Here is a 15459-nt window from a genome sequence, read left to right on the forward strand (position 1 = left end):
AGCCAGCTGAAGAGCAAGAGAATCCTCTCTTAGCCTAACAAGCAGCTCGCATCCTCAGGGCAATTAGTCACTGTCATATGAGGGCAAATGTAGAACCCTTTGCATGCTTGTTAAGTAAAAACTTACACAGAGGTCACTGACATGTAAGAGAAATGCAGTGTAACCACTGAGATATAGACCATTTCTAGAGTAACAGACAAAAGTCCAGCATTACAATAAATCTGTTATTAAAAACAAAATCTATTATAGCCTTAATAACTGAAGGTACAGCAAAACACAAAAAACAAGAAAGATTATTTATAAGCAATTTAGTATATAGCATAAGCACAAAAGACAATTATTTTGGAGTTATACAGAATAGCTGCTATGTTTTATACATGATTTCATGTGCTGCATCTATTGCACATATTTACATCTAGATAATTCTCTCCACTTCTTCACCCAGCTAGGCACAAACTAAGGAATAAAGTGAATTTCATGGCCATTTAATGCACAATTGTTAAATTTGGTCACTTCTTTGCATTATAAATGTACACTTCTTTCAGGGTGAATTTTTCCAATACATACAGGGAGGGATATATAGGTCACAGACCCCAGTGCCTTATCAGTAATTCACCATTGCCTGGTTATTAAGGACAGCTTAGGTGGAGAGGGCTGGAGTACCAGGAGGGGTTAAGGTGAATTGATTGCCTGTGGACATGTTAAACATGACCCTGTCAGGCCTCCACTCCACTCCTAAAAAGCGCCAACCTGTGCACCTCACTCCAAGTAATCAGCTGTAGAGGCTTTAATAAAATTCAGAAAGCCCCGAGAACTTCCCCCCAGGGACTGTACCAAGTTGGAAATAATCGAAACCTGAGGCAAAAGACATTTGCACTGTGTTACTGTAGGAAGCATAACAAAATGCCTAGTGCTCTGGCCTCTAAAAAATGTTTTCAAGTACGGTAAGAAAAAAAAAACAAGTTGTGGTTTATGAGCGTAATGGAAGCACATAGGTTGTTGTTGTTCACTGTTAAACAGATTGGAAAGTAATCACCAAAGTGTCTTTCCCTCTGCTGACTGGGTTCAGATGCAGCAGCTTGCAGCAGAGGGGCAGTGGCAGGGTAATTACGGGGTAACTTGGGCTCAATCTGTCTGTCGACGCCCTCCCTCTTGGAAGGGGGTGTTCCCCTTGATTAGCCGGACTCAGGGTGAAGCCCCCATTGCAAACGGCAGATTGAAGTTCATCACAGGGGTCTCAGCTGCCAGTATGTTGCAATGAATTGCTTGCTGTAAGAAGGTGTTGACAGGAGCAGCTGGACATCAGAGAGTGATGAAAAGAAAGGGAAATTCATGGACAACCCAGACAGAACAGTCCACTCGGGAAAAGACAGAATCGGTCATCTGGTGGTGAAGATCAGAACTGCAGCTTTTGTAGCCTCAGGGTGTGTGTGTGTGTGTGTGTGTGTGTGTGTGTGTGTGTGTGTGTGTGTGTGTGTGTGTGTGTGTGTGTGTGTGTGTGTGTAAAAGGCATATTTGTTTATGTGTGGCCTTCTCTGAGGAGAACGCCTGCGTCTGAGTGTTGGGAATACCAAAGTGTAAGAAGTTCAGTCACTCTGATTGATTGGATCACCAATGCCTCTGGCAATTACTGAAGTGATAACCTCCATGAAAAAGATATTTAAGTCAAATGATAATACAAACCATTCAGAATGATGACACGCCTGCAGCATGTATAAAATGATATTACCTTTAAGACTATATAATAAATATTCCTATTATCTTTACATCACTTGGGCAGCAAAGTGAAAGTGGCAGGAATGAATGTCTGAAAGTGTTAAATGTGTCACCGTTTCAAACACAGATCACGCCGAACCATGTTTAGCATCCACATGATAAATAATGGGAGGTTTCAGAGGGGCTGACAGTGACTGTAAAACATTACATACATATGTGTCTATTGTCTCACAAGTGCTGCTCCTTAGTTCAACAATGGTGACTAATGTTAGTGAAAATGAGAAATGTGTGTGTGTGTGTGTGTATGTGTGTGTGTGTGTGTGTGTGTGTGTGTGTGTGTGTGTGTGTGTGTGTGTGTGTGTGTGTGTGTGTGTGTGTGTGTGTGTGTGTGTGTGTGTTTTGATGAATAGAGATGGTGCCCTAAGGTGAGGACAGAGTATATTGGTGTGATTCTACCATTCAGTATATTAATGAACTGCCTAAAGGTGCAAATTAGGTTTTAATGGGTGTTACTTTACTATCTTGGTAGTACCACACACAAAGCCATTTCAGTCACTGTACTCCTCCACTTAAAAAAAAAAAAACACAGCTATTATAAATTTTAGTCATTTTATCCAAATCAAAATACAAACATGTACTTCTGGAAACAAAACAAAAAAGCTTATTCATTTTGTTATGACTCTATGCTCCAAGTCTAAGCTAGGCACTTGAAATGCCTCAACTCATACTGCCAAATTCTGTCTTCCACCAGCTTTACTGTGAACAAAGCGGGGCTATTTTGCATGTGTGCATGTCTGCTGCATAATTTGCTGCTCTTTATTTTGAAGCAAGAGAATTTGAGGGAAAAGAACTGTGGATTGCTACATTTCAAAGAAATGTGTGACAAAAGATGAGTTTAAGAAAGACGAAAGACTCTGAGAACAAATATCTTTTAAGTCAGTGGTTTGAGGGAACAGCACCCTGCCTAACATGGTCTCCTAGCACACTTGACACCAGCCACTACTTAATTAGCTGCCATCATTGCTGAGCCCTGGAGAAAGGAAGACAGGCTAATGATTAATGATAAAAAAATTCCTGGAAAAAAAATTGTGACGCAACACGAAGTACTTTTATTTACCTGCACTGATGCTGATCAAGCGTGTGCTATATATGCACACAGGCTGAAACCATTTTCTTTCTCACAGTCAGTAATTGATAAGACATTTTTGTGGCACAAAATATGTGACATGTTTCTGTCTGTATGGTCAGGCTGAGTTGCATTTTTCATGCTTTAACTCCTCCACTGGATCTCTGAGCATACTGCAAAATAAATAGCTTTATTGATCTACAACTAATTAGGAGAAGATAAATGGTTCAACTGTACAAATACAGGCTCTGTAATGAGCCGATGTCTAGCAAGACGTTTTAATTGAGTTCTGCATATGAGGCTATTCTTCTGTATTAGAACTTGCACCGTGTTCAACATGAACCAGTGTGACTGATATACTCTGCAGATACCTGCAGCCTGAACTGATGTGGATTTCGAGTTACAGTTAATAGTATGTCAAACCTTCGTACCAAGATATTTTTTGGGCTCATGTCAGCGTAGCAACCAGATCCCGTGGTAAAACCACCTCTCGGGTGTGACTCGTGTTGTGTGCAGTCACCAGCGATCAAAGGCTAATTAGTTTCAGCTGACACGGGGTATGGCCCTCAGGTCAAAGATCATGACTGATGTTATGGAGATGATGGCGGAAAGAGGGAGAAGCAGGGAAGAGCCGAGGGATCTGAATCCTCATTAAACAGATATTGTTGCTTTTGTATCAAATCCCAGGCCAACCGTAACATAGTGAACATGCTTCTTATTCTAATCACTTGTTTTAGACTCAAAAAAAGAAAAAAAATCTGAACATTGAGTTGCTTATGTGAATACCTCTCCTTTCAGTCCTTTCAGTGTGTGTTATATAGAGAAGACAAAAATAGATAGTGTTTAAATGTAATCATTTTTCAGTGCATTCCCCAAAAGTAATTAAAATTTTAAAAATTTAAATATATATATAAATGTGTGTGTGTGTGTATAGAGAGTGTATATATATATATATATATATATATATATATATATATATATATATATATATATATACATATACAGTGTAGCCAGTGTACTTTATAGACAGAGTCATGACGAGGGGCTCCCTCTACAGGCCGACCGCTAACTCCAACAGCAGGCAGCTGAGGCGCTTACTGACAGCATGCTCTCTTGCAATGCTTCATTTGTCATAGCAGATGTTCAAAACTATTTTCCCTGGAAGCCTAAAATCTGAAGAAGTAAATTAATATCCCCTCCCCTCCCATTTTAAGTCCCTCAGACTCAGTTCATAGCCTGCACTAAGTGCCCTTGTTGACTCAATTGGATTAGCACTAATATGTAAACACAGGAGGTAAGAGGACTAATCCTCTAATGAGAGGAGAAAAAGTGAAATAAATAAGTTGAAATGCCATGCCTTGCCTTTAACTGAGGCATCTGTCAGGTAAGCCGGATATGTGTAGATTGAAAGTCGGTATCAAATGGGGACCAGGGGGATATTGTGAGATAAACAGTTGTGACCATTCAGTGACAGCGCAATTACTTGTTTGTAACTTAGTTGGATAATAGGAATACAGCCTCAAGGGGATAAGACAAAGACTTGTTAATTATTAAAGCTTACATCAGCCAGGCACTAGAGAGTTGCAATTATTAATGTTGTTGTTCTTGTTTGTGCTTAAACACTACCTCTGCTGTTAATATACTCATTAACCAAAATGAGTGATTTTATTACTCTTGATTTGGTTTGGGGTTTGTTAAACATATCAGAGCCCAGCTGTCGCTGTTTACTGAGGGATAAACACTTCTGGCATATGCGGACAGGTGATGAGAGAAACATCTCGTTATATTGCATTAATTATAAAACTGTGAATTTAAAAACACCTTGTTGCTCTTTAGGTACACAGTGTTCTCTTACTTTGGTAAAGTTAACTGTATTTCTTCTCCTTTTTTTTTCCATTCAGATCTAATCACATAGGGCTCACCCCTCCCTGATGTCACTTATTGCGCTGCAAAGATCTGCTCACAATTTAAGCATAATATAATATTATGCTCTAAATGAAATGCTGTATTTTACCTGGAATCCTGAATATAATGCCTTCATGTTTTTGTATTTTTAATCACTCTGTTAAAAAAATATATATATATATATGACGGCAGAAACCACTTTAACAGTCAAATATCATGACTCTATTGTTATTCTTAAATAAAATGTGTTATAATCTGGCATATTGTAAATGAAAAAACGATTTTATTCTGTCACGTGCAGCTCGTCAAATGTTTTGTTTGTTAAATTCTTACAAATGAATTGAAAACAAGCTTATATCTTGCCAATAGTGACTTAGGTGTTCATACCGCTCTTGCTGCTCAAGAAGTCTCTCTAATTAAACCTTTTCGGTCGAGCGCAGCGATAAGGTGGACGCTGATATCGGAAAACAACATGATTAAGAAAACAGTTATTTTAACTAAAACTTGAGTTAGCATAGTATCCTCAGCTTGCGTCAGTTGCTCTGTGTTTAATTCACTACTTTTGATACTGAGCTGTAACTGCTGTGACTCTTAAAATGTGCTCCATATCTCCATGTACTGTAGCCTTTGTCTAATTTAGGGAAAAAAATATTACATGAACATATTCTTGAAATACTCAAAGAATTAAAAAAAGAAAGAAAGAAGTAAAGCAAACAAGCAATTATACTTGTTCACCCTCCATTGTGAGCTAAAGCCATATGCAGCTTTAAAGGGTGTTTCTCTTCCTAATGGGCCCCGTGAGGATGAAGGGGTTAATTGATGCAGATGTTGATCGCTTTTACACACGATGCAGGGAGCATCTCCCCGGTGGCTCCTATTAGAGGCAGTTTTAATGAAGTGCTAAACAGAAGGCTTTCCTACAGTGTGGTCTGTCCTCAGGAATACACGGCAAAGAAAGCACTTCACAGGAAAGCAAGGTCCCCTATTGATTGCAATGCCAAATAACTGAATCCCTTCCCAATCAATGCTTATTTATGGAACCTAATAGAAGACAACATGAGAGGAAGTCAATCGGAGGGGCGTTATGTTGCTTAGGGCACGTGAACGAGTACAGGGTTGTCATGTGGAGAAAAACTACTGCAGATTTCTACCTCTTGATGGTAACGGTCCCCATAATTTAACTTTAATTTGAGTAACATGCTGGAGTTCCATTAGTGAATTTAATATAGTATTAATTAGGATATACTATGCTTTCTTATTGTTAGATGTTTTGGGATAAACAGAAAAAAATTTAAACGCTTGTGGGAACTTCAATACCCTTAAAAGACACAGTGTTCAGAAAGAATGAATTATTGTTTTGGCCATATTAGAATTTAAGGACAAAAATGACATTTTATATGTCTAAGATTACACATGAAGAAAATCCCCCACATACTAGTCAGTGGAGGTTGGTTAAAGTGATGGTAATGCAATGGGGCTTCTCATGCAGCGTTACCAGCCCATAGTCACTAAATTCTGCTCATTAAAATGACAAACCCAAACACACAGTTACTCAGGCGTGATCTTCAGCTGTGTATGGCATCTGGCCCTGATGCACCTCCACCCCCAACTCCCCAGAGCATCACACGCACACACACACACACACACACACACACACACACACACACACACACACGTACGCACGCACAGACACACACACATACAGAGAGTAACCCCAATCAAATTTTAAAACAATCAGCATCCCTTTCATTTCCAATTTAGTCACCTGCCACAGTTTCCTATTAGTGTCCACTATGATACAGTATTAGGGGTTTATAAATACGGATGGTGTCTCGCTCCCTTTCAGTCTGAAAGAGTTTTCTCCATTTCCCCCAGTCAGCTTCCCACTCCATCCATCAGCCTCTTCCATCCTGATTATCAGGAGACACCAGTTTCAAAGAGACATCTTAATAGTGATGTCAACGTATTAATTAGAAGTGTTAATGAGCTAAAAGCAACCCAAATTAAATTAATGCAGCAATAGACAGAGAGCGAAATTAGCTTCAATTTCTGTAAATGATTCTGAAGTGTGCACAACATATCAGCCTGTCTGAACATTCCCATCCCCCAAAGCTAATCAAGAGCTACATTGCAATTAGCTGCTTAATTAAAGCAACACTCTGCTCGGAAAATCCGGCACAATTAAGTAATGGCTGTTATAGCATGAAGACAGACTGTATTTTTCTTCTGGAGGAAAAAAAAAATAGAAAACAACATATTCTATCCCTAATGGCCTGCAGGGGATTGAGCCAGCCAAGATGTGCCAAGATGGAGAGGTTTCTATCTCACGCTTCAATGGGAATCTTTGCTCCAGCTGGAAGCCTTGTGAATCAATGACAGCAAGGCAGATCAAACTGCCGTGCCCAGGGTTGCTAAGACATCTGAATTGGCACTGACTGGGGTGACTGCATCCTAATCACCAGTTCTATTTTAGCAGCTCAATAGCTTCCAGTTGGACAGAGGGGCTCCAGACTATTGACACTTTGCACATATTTCAGCAGCAGACCTGTTACTGATCCCTGTGGCTATGGACACTGTTGTCCTTCAGTCCCTGCTGGTGTGGCTGGAATTCACCACAGTGTGGAATAAACAGTCTTAGAGCCAGAGGGAAAAGTGGCTATGGCTTTAGATGCAATGTTTACACATCTAAATGGATAAATTAGGTGCATTTATCATTCAAAAATAATCTAAACAAAGAGGCATTTGGAACGCTAATTAATCCCTGACATTGAAATGCCCAAGCTGTGGATGTTAAAGCATTTGTTTTAGGTGCTCAAAGAGGGCAAATGGTTTATACTGTTGAAAACATATCTGTATTCACCACTTTATACTACTAACTAGTATAATTAGCACTGAAACTACAAATTTTGTAGTGAATTGTATTGATATACTGCTAATTCTCAACAACAGTTTCTTCAAGGTCCTTCTATAGATAAAAAATGTGGAGAGATCACAATATGATCAAGCACTTGGCAACAGTGCAAAGGAAAACCTTCCAGCAGAACTGGACTCAAGGAGCTCCCAGTTAGGGGGTGCATGGAAATAAAAGGGGGAAGAAATGGATATAGTAACAAAACAAAGGATACACAGGATGCTTCAGTCATCTTAACCTTCCAAGATAAAGGAGAAGAAAATAATTTTGTGTATTATTCACTGCATTTTCAACACTGATGTTAAATATAAGCAAACTACATAATAAATTGGGGGGGTTTGCATCGTCTCTTGCAATAAATATATCTCATTTGCAACTAACAAGAAAGAACAAAGCCAAGTCCAAGTGAGAAATCCCCTCTGCTACTCAGTTATTTTCTGTTTTTAAAACTGCCTGAATGAGTGGTGAGCTGTGATTAACAGCCTTCTCAGAGGTGGAGTCCGGGGACTGTGGTGTAAACGCCATCTTTCAGCAGGTGTAGGCCACAGCAGACCATATGCCGTCAGGTAACCAGACCGGTATGCTCTACCGAGACTCAACTGTGATCATTTCCCTGGGCCTGCTTCTACTGGGAACCAGTGTCACTCACAAACACCATCTGCCAGGAATCAGGTCTGCTGCAAAGAGCGTTTATCAACGGGTCAAGGAGTGGTGCTTTCCTTTCATAAAAAGCCCACACACCTGCTGAAGGAAACAAAAGAAGAAGCTGCTTTGCACTGCTTTAACAGCAACTAATTTCTTCCAGGAATCAGCCGTGAAAACATAAAGCAGTAATAGCACCATGCACAAGAGATGGCTCCGACCCCACAGTGCTCCAGGATACCTTTCCCTTTGCTAAAGAGAGGGGAAAAGACACCTGAAGTGTTTGACGCTAAATTAGCTTTTCAAAGACAATAATTAGACTTCCACCCTAAAGGTAAATTACCTGCTAACCAACTGAACTGTGTTCTAATTATAGGATCTTGCCTCTGAGCCATTCCCAAAGATCCTTGTTCCTCACAAGATGTAAAACACATTTAGAAAAAAAAATGTTGAAGTGGTAGAGCCTACATAATACAAAGTGGAAATGTGTTCAGTGCTTCCATTGCTCTGTAACACAGAGCTGGGAAAGTGACGGATCACTTGCGTAACTGCAATAACCTTTAGAGGATTTAAACAAGATAATTTCATACAGCACCCAGATGGCAGCAATCGCTCCCTATGTGCAATTCTGACAGAGGAAGTTGACTGAGCAACACTGGATGGGTGACAACTAGGTACTTATCTGTGCTTTGCATATTTTGCAGTTGATGTTGTGACACTGCAAATTGATTTGTACGACACAGTCAGTGGAAGGATATTGAATAATGTACACTCGCACAGTAATAAAACCTATCATGTCTCTGATGAGGAGGGCTTCTTTGGCCTTTAAGTTGAGGTAATTTCTTATTGTTCTGCTGGGCTTAGGACTGAGCCTCCCGCAAGGTGGCACTGTGACAGTGGATCCCTGCAAAAACGCAGCGAAGGGCCACACATTTGAATTCATCACCTGTGCTGATAGCCTGTCTCTAATTAATATGTAAATTTAACATTGTTTGTTTACAGCTGTGTTGAACTTTGATGTGAAGAGTGGCTTCCAGGTTAGCAGAGATTTAGTGGAGATTGAGAGTTGGAGACTTGCCACATATTCCAACCAGCCTGTAATTTAATATTTTATTTAAATACACCGACTAATACTGTACGTCTCCACAGCTTACAACCTGGGAGACAGGCTAATGATATTTTATTAAGCCAGAGTAATTGAGGATCCCATCAAAATATGTAATTAAACACTTAAGCATAATTATCCAACACAGTAGGAACCCAAATGAATTAATTAAACGTCAATACATCAATTTATCTGAATTCCTTTGTCCCTTTTCTACTTGTAATAATTAACATTTTAATTGCCTTAATTTGTGATGAGTAAAAGAAATTCACACTTTATTTGACACCAGCAATAAAGCAAAGAATTCGAGCTCGCAGTATTAGCAGGAAAATTATGATAAATTTTAGCCACATATAGCTCATTGCAGGAAAAAAAACATGTTAAAATGTATTTTAGCATCTGTGTGTGTGTGTGTGTAGAATAAACGTGGGCGATGTGATTATGGGTATATCCATTTGCGTGCATGTGTATATGTGTGTATCTTTGCTTGCTTGCCTGGGTATATGTTCATTATCAGCAGGCTGCCTGGGTTTGATGCATACCTGGAGAGCAACTTAATATCCTCGGGCCACTACTACATGTCAGGCCATGAGAAAGATACACACACAAGACAGAGGAACATCTCTGGCCCCGGTGGAGCCATTTACCTTTCTCCAAGTAGGTTCAAGATATTAATTAAGATAAATCTACCTCAATTCACACATTCTGCCATCTGCCTATTTATCAGAATTATGTTAATCATTTCTGTAGGGCAAAAGAATTATTACCCATTTTGTACGTAATTCGTATTAACATTCAGAACTAAATGATTTTGCATTCTGTTCCATATGGACTCCTTACACCATGACATCTTTTCAGCATACAGTGGAAAAATAAGGGGACACATTCATAACACTCGTACAGGGCGTATGACAGCACTTTCCCTGCGGTACTCCCACAAACAATATGGAAATGTATCCATTCTAATCATACACAGCCTCTCAGGATTTATTTGTCATGAAGCACCTCGTGCGTTTGAACAGCTTTAAACAAAACAATAATTTTATGATGATCCATGCCGTCTCCATGGCTGTGATTTCATGTGATTCAAGGCAGCTTTTTTTTTTTCCCCCCTCTTTCCTTTTGGCCAATAGATGAGCTAGTTAATTAAACTCTGAGGAGATAATTAAGATGAGATGGCTGCTTGAATCAGTCTGGTCATTTTGCCATTATCTGGGGCAGACCGACAGGTGGCACAGGCCTGCATCAGGTGACAGCTAAGCTAACAGATCACATGTAATGCTGGTATGGGCAAATTTCATAGCATCCCCTGGTGCAAGACACTTCATCTCACACACACGTCGTACTATTCTGTGGATCTTCCAACTAGTTGTGCTTTGGAATCTCAGCTTTGAGTTTGTGCCTGCGTGGATACTGGTCGCACGTTTGGGTCAAAGCTGGGGCTGGAAGCAGTGCCAGGGCGAAAACAGGGCAGATCAGACTCCTGCACAAGCCAAGGACTAATGAGGGTGAGGACGGGGCCAGGCAAGGCTATGTGATTAAATTTAGATCTGGAGGGATATCTTGACCCATGGTGGCCTATGTCTAAGTGACATTTACCCAAGAGAAACACACTGCAGCTGAGGCTTATTAACCTTTTATAGATCTAAGCACTGCCGCCTGTCTTAATTGGCAATTGGACTATTAAACAGACCAAATTCAGAGTGATTTGATCCAACAAGGTCTACAATGTGGAGGCTATTTTGGAAGGTCCAGTCTGTGACAATGTGTGCATCCAATCCGTGTACGTGATTCAATCCTCCAAAGTATATTCTCTGAGATCTTCAAACTATTACAGGACTATAACAAGCCTTATTTGAGGTAAGTCATTAGGTTAACTGTGAATCACACCGTCGGTAGTACAATTTGAATCAGCTCCCATGAATTATAAGTTAGAGAGAAAATTATATCAAAAGAAGACGACAAAAGATGGACACCGGGTTGATCACTTTGAACTCCATCCTCAAAAAGTGTTTCTTTGAAAGCACAACTATTTGTACCAGTAGTGGTGTCAATCCAGCTCATTAAAACATAATTGAAATAAACTAAATGATACAGCCATGAAGGTTGCCGGCATATTAAGAAGTATACCACAACATATGATTACTCTTTGAACATTTACAAAAAGATCCGAGCTGCTGAAAACACCTTCATTTATATGTTAAATAAATACAGATTAGCCTTTAACAAAACTTGTTAATTATTTTGAGTCTGGCAAATTTACACGTGTCATCGTAATTCCTAAAACATAGTTTCCAGAGGTTGTCTGTTAAAAGCATTTTTTAATAAATCTGAATTCATTAAGAGTATCATGGAAACACCGAGCGCATTTTATCTGCACCAGTTAATTCAGTGATATAATAATGACCTAAACTGGGGCAATTACAGTACAGTGCTTTTAAAATGCTGTTTTCAGAGCAAAATGCTGCTTTTGATCATATTTGGAACTTTGTATTAATCAAAATTCTGCTGCAACATCATTTTAGAAAATGCAGGTAATTGGGTTTCACTGAATTTTTTAAAAGTCACACATAAACGGGGGCTCATATCATACACACAAAGTTTTTTGTACGATAAAGAAATTTATAACTGTTTACAATATTAATCTGAATGCAGATGATCAGTGACAACAAAGATAAGCTCTGCAGTTTGTTAACGTTGCAGGTAAAATAAGTAAAAGTTTAATTATTTGCTTATTTTAAAAAAAAAAACAACAATTTACATGATGTGTCTAATGTTAAATAATGATGATCGGCGACAGAGTCAAATATAATCAGCGCAACAAATATTCCGAGCAGCTCTAAAACTCGTGTCTGCCTTGTAGTGTTGATGAAGACTCATTCAGTACATGACGGCCACTTTTATGGACTTCTTACAGTCAGTTAAGATGACCGACAAGCACTGGGAACATTAGTTCTGTGCCACAAGTCCCTCACATCAACTGTCTTGTGGCGAGTAAGGGAGGGGATCAACATATTCTAAATGAGCAGACATAATCCCACTGAATGTGGAGTTAAGCCATTTCATAATTAGCAGATTTTCTAATGTATGCCAGGCTTTAATGACCTTTGCAAATGAGAACGGTTGTTTGAATTTCCATCCTTCACATCGTTTTATCCCTGCCATATCTGCCTGATAGAATGAGTGCACCAGTTGATGATATGCATAAGCTTAATGAACAAGTGCACACACTTCTGAATGGAAACTGATGAGCTCAAGGCAGGGAGATTGGAAATGCATTTCCACACCTTGCATATCATCATCATGACCATAAGTGGTGTCTCTATGACCCGTTAACAATGCATTTCAAGCCTTTTCCTTTAATTAGGTACACTTCTCCCTCAGATTTCTCTCATCAAAATATTATTAGCAAACTATGGCTTAAAAATACACTAGAGTTATAGAGCAGCACACGCCTTTAACTATTCTAAATGACAAAATCATCATTCATTCAGCAGCACTGATGACATATTTCATCGCTAGACTGATGTTTTGTTTGTTAGATGTCTAACCTGAAGCTGAAATTCTCAGATCTTCAGTTTAAGATTGTGCATTGCTTTTAGACTTGGGTTAAAGGATATACCAAACTGCCGGTGTGGAGGGTCATTTACTCCATGTTTTATGGTCATGTAATAAAGTTCGGGGCTTTAAAAAAAATGTCCTGGTGATTTTCCGCTAGTATAGGGAGTGCAGAATTATTAGGCAAGTTGTATTTTTGAGGAATAATTTTATTATTGAACAACAACCATGTTCTCAATGAACCCAAAAAACTCATTAATATCAAAGCTGAATGTTTTTGGAAGTAGTTTTTAGTTTGTTTTTAGTTTTAGCTATTTTAGGGGAATATCTGTGTGTGCAGGTGACTATTACTGTGCATAATTATTAGGCAACTTAACAAAAAACAAATATATACCCATTTCAATCATTTATTTTTACCAGTGAAACCAATATAACATCTCCACATTCACAAATATACATTTCTGACATTCAAAAACAAAACAAAAACAAATCAGCGACCAATATAGCCACCTTTCTTTGCAAGGACACTCAAAAGCCTGCCATCCATGGATTCTGTCAGTGTTTTGATCTGTTCACCATCAACATTGCGTGCAGCAGCAACCACAGCCTCCCAGACACTGTTCAGAGAGGTGTACTGTTTTCCCTCCTTGTAAATCTCACATTTGATGATGGACCACAGGTTCTCAATGGGGTTCAGATCAGGTGAACAAGGAGGCCATGTCATTTTTTTTTCTCTTCTTTTATACCCTTTCTTGCCAGCCACGCTGTGGAGTACTTGGACGCGTGTGATGGAGCATTGTCCTGCATGAAAAGCATGTTTTTCTTGAAGGATGCAGACTTCTTCCTGTACCACTGCTTGAAGAAGGTGTCTTCCAGAAACTGGCAGTAGGACTGGGAGTTGAGCTTGACTCCATCCTCAACCCGAAAAGGCCCCACAAGCTCATCTTTGATGATACCAGCCCAAACCAGTACTCCACCTCCACCTTGCTGGCGTCTGAGTCGGACTGGAGCTCTCTGCCCTTTACCAATCCAGCCACGGGCCCATCCATCTGGCCCATCAAGACTCACTCTCATTTCATCAGTCCATAAAACCTTAGAAAAACCAGTCTTGAGATATTTCTTGGCCCAGTCTTGACGTTTCAGCTTGTGTGTCTTGTTCAGTGGTGGTGGTCTTTCAGCCTTTCTTACCTTGGCCATGTCTCTGAGTATTGCACACCTTGTGCTTTTGGGCACTCCAGTGATGTTGCAGCTCTGAAATATGGCCAAACTGGTGGCAAGTGGCATCTTGGCAGCTGCACGCTTGACTTTTCTCAGTTCATGGGCAGTTATTTTGTGCCTTGGTTTTTCCACACGCTTCTTGCGACCCTGTTGACTATTTTGAATGAAACGCTTGATTGTTCGATGATCACGCTTCAGAATCTTTGCAATGTTGAGACTGCTGCATCCCTCTGCAAGATATCTCACTATTTTTGACTTTTCTGAGCCTGTCAAGTCCTTCTTTTGACCCATTTTGCCAAAGGAAAGGACGTTGCCTAATAATTATGCATACCTGATATAGGGTGTTGATGTCATTAGACCACACCCCTTCTCATTACAGAGATGCACATCACCAAATATGCTTAATTGGTAGTAGGCTTTTGAGCCTATACAGCTTGGAGTAAGACAACATGCATGAAGAGGATGATGTGGACAAAATACTCATTTGCCTAATAATTCTGCACTCCCTGTACATGATCTTTATTTTATGAAAGTTTATAGAAATGTTTTGGTAAAAATAAAATAAATGAAACATACAGGAAAAAAATACAGAAAACATCTGAAAAAAAATATTAAAAAACAAAACGTGATATTATGCTGTATTTTTGTTTGTTTGTTTTTTCCAGTGTATCTGAATATTTGCAATATTTTATATATTCAAATCCATTCAATCCAAGTCTGTTCTGGGTGATGATACAGAATTGTCGAGAGAAAGTAAATATATTAAAAATTGGCTCATACAAACAATTTAGAAGGCTGAAAAATTATTTTTAAAAAGTTGCAGAATCCATCTTGGTTGTTGTCTTTTTATTTTTTGGATAAACCTGGATTTAATGATGAAATGTGCTTATAATTAATTATGAGTGATGACTAATGTTGGGTGGGTGCTTGGGTGCGTGGAAGTGTATTTATAGTTTATGATATTGTAATGTCTCTGTAAGTCTCTGTTTATTGTTGTTTGAAATAGAAATAAAACTGTTAATCAAAAAAATATCTCAAGCTCAATCACTGCTGTAATAGATAATAGATTAAAATTGCTTACATGTACTCTGTGTAACAGAACTGGTCGCCAGTAAAACAAACAAACGGGGGAAAAAAAAAAAACAAAAAAAAAAAACACCTTTTAGTGTTTTTAATATTTTTACTCACAGCAGGCAGTTTTTAATGAAACTGATGAGATAAATCTACTTTGCAAAAAGTAAATCAGCTCAATCAGCACAATTCCAAATGAAACTAATG

The sequence above is a fragment of the Rhamphochromis longiceps genome, linkage group LG4 (assembly GCF_057381845.1).
Source record: "Rhamphochromis longiceps isolate RC_006_pf linkage group LG4, R_longiceps_female_GT1.1, whole genome shotgun sequence".
Classification (NCBI taxonomy): Eukaryota; Metazoa; Chordata; class Actinopteri; order Cichliformes; family Cichlidae; genus Rhamphochromis; species Rhamphochromis longiceps.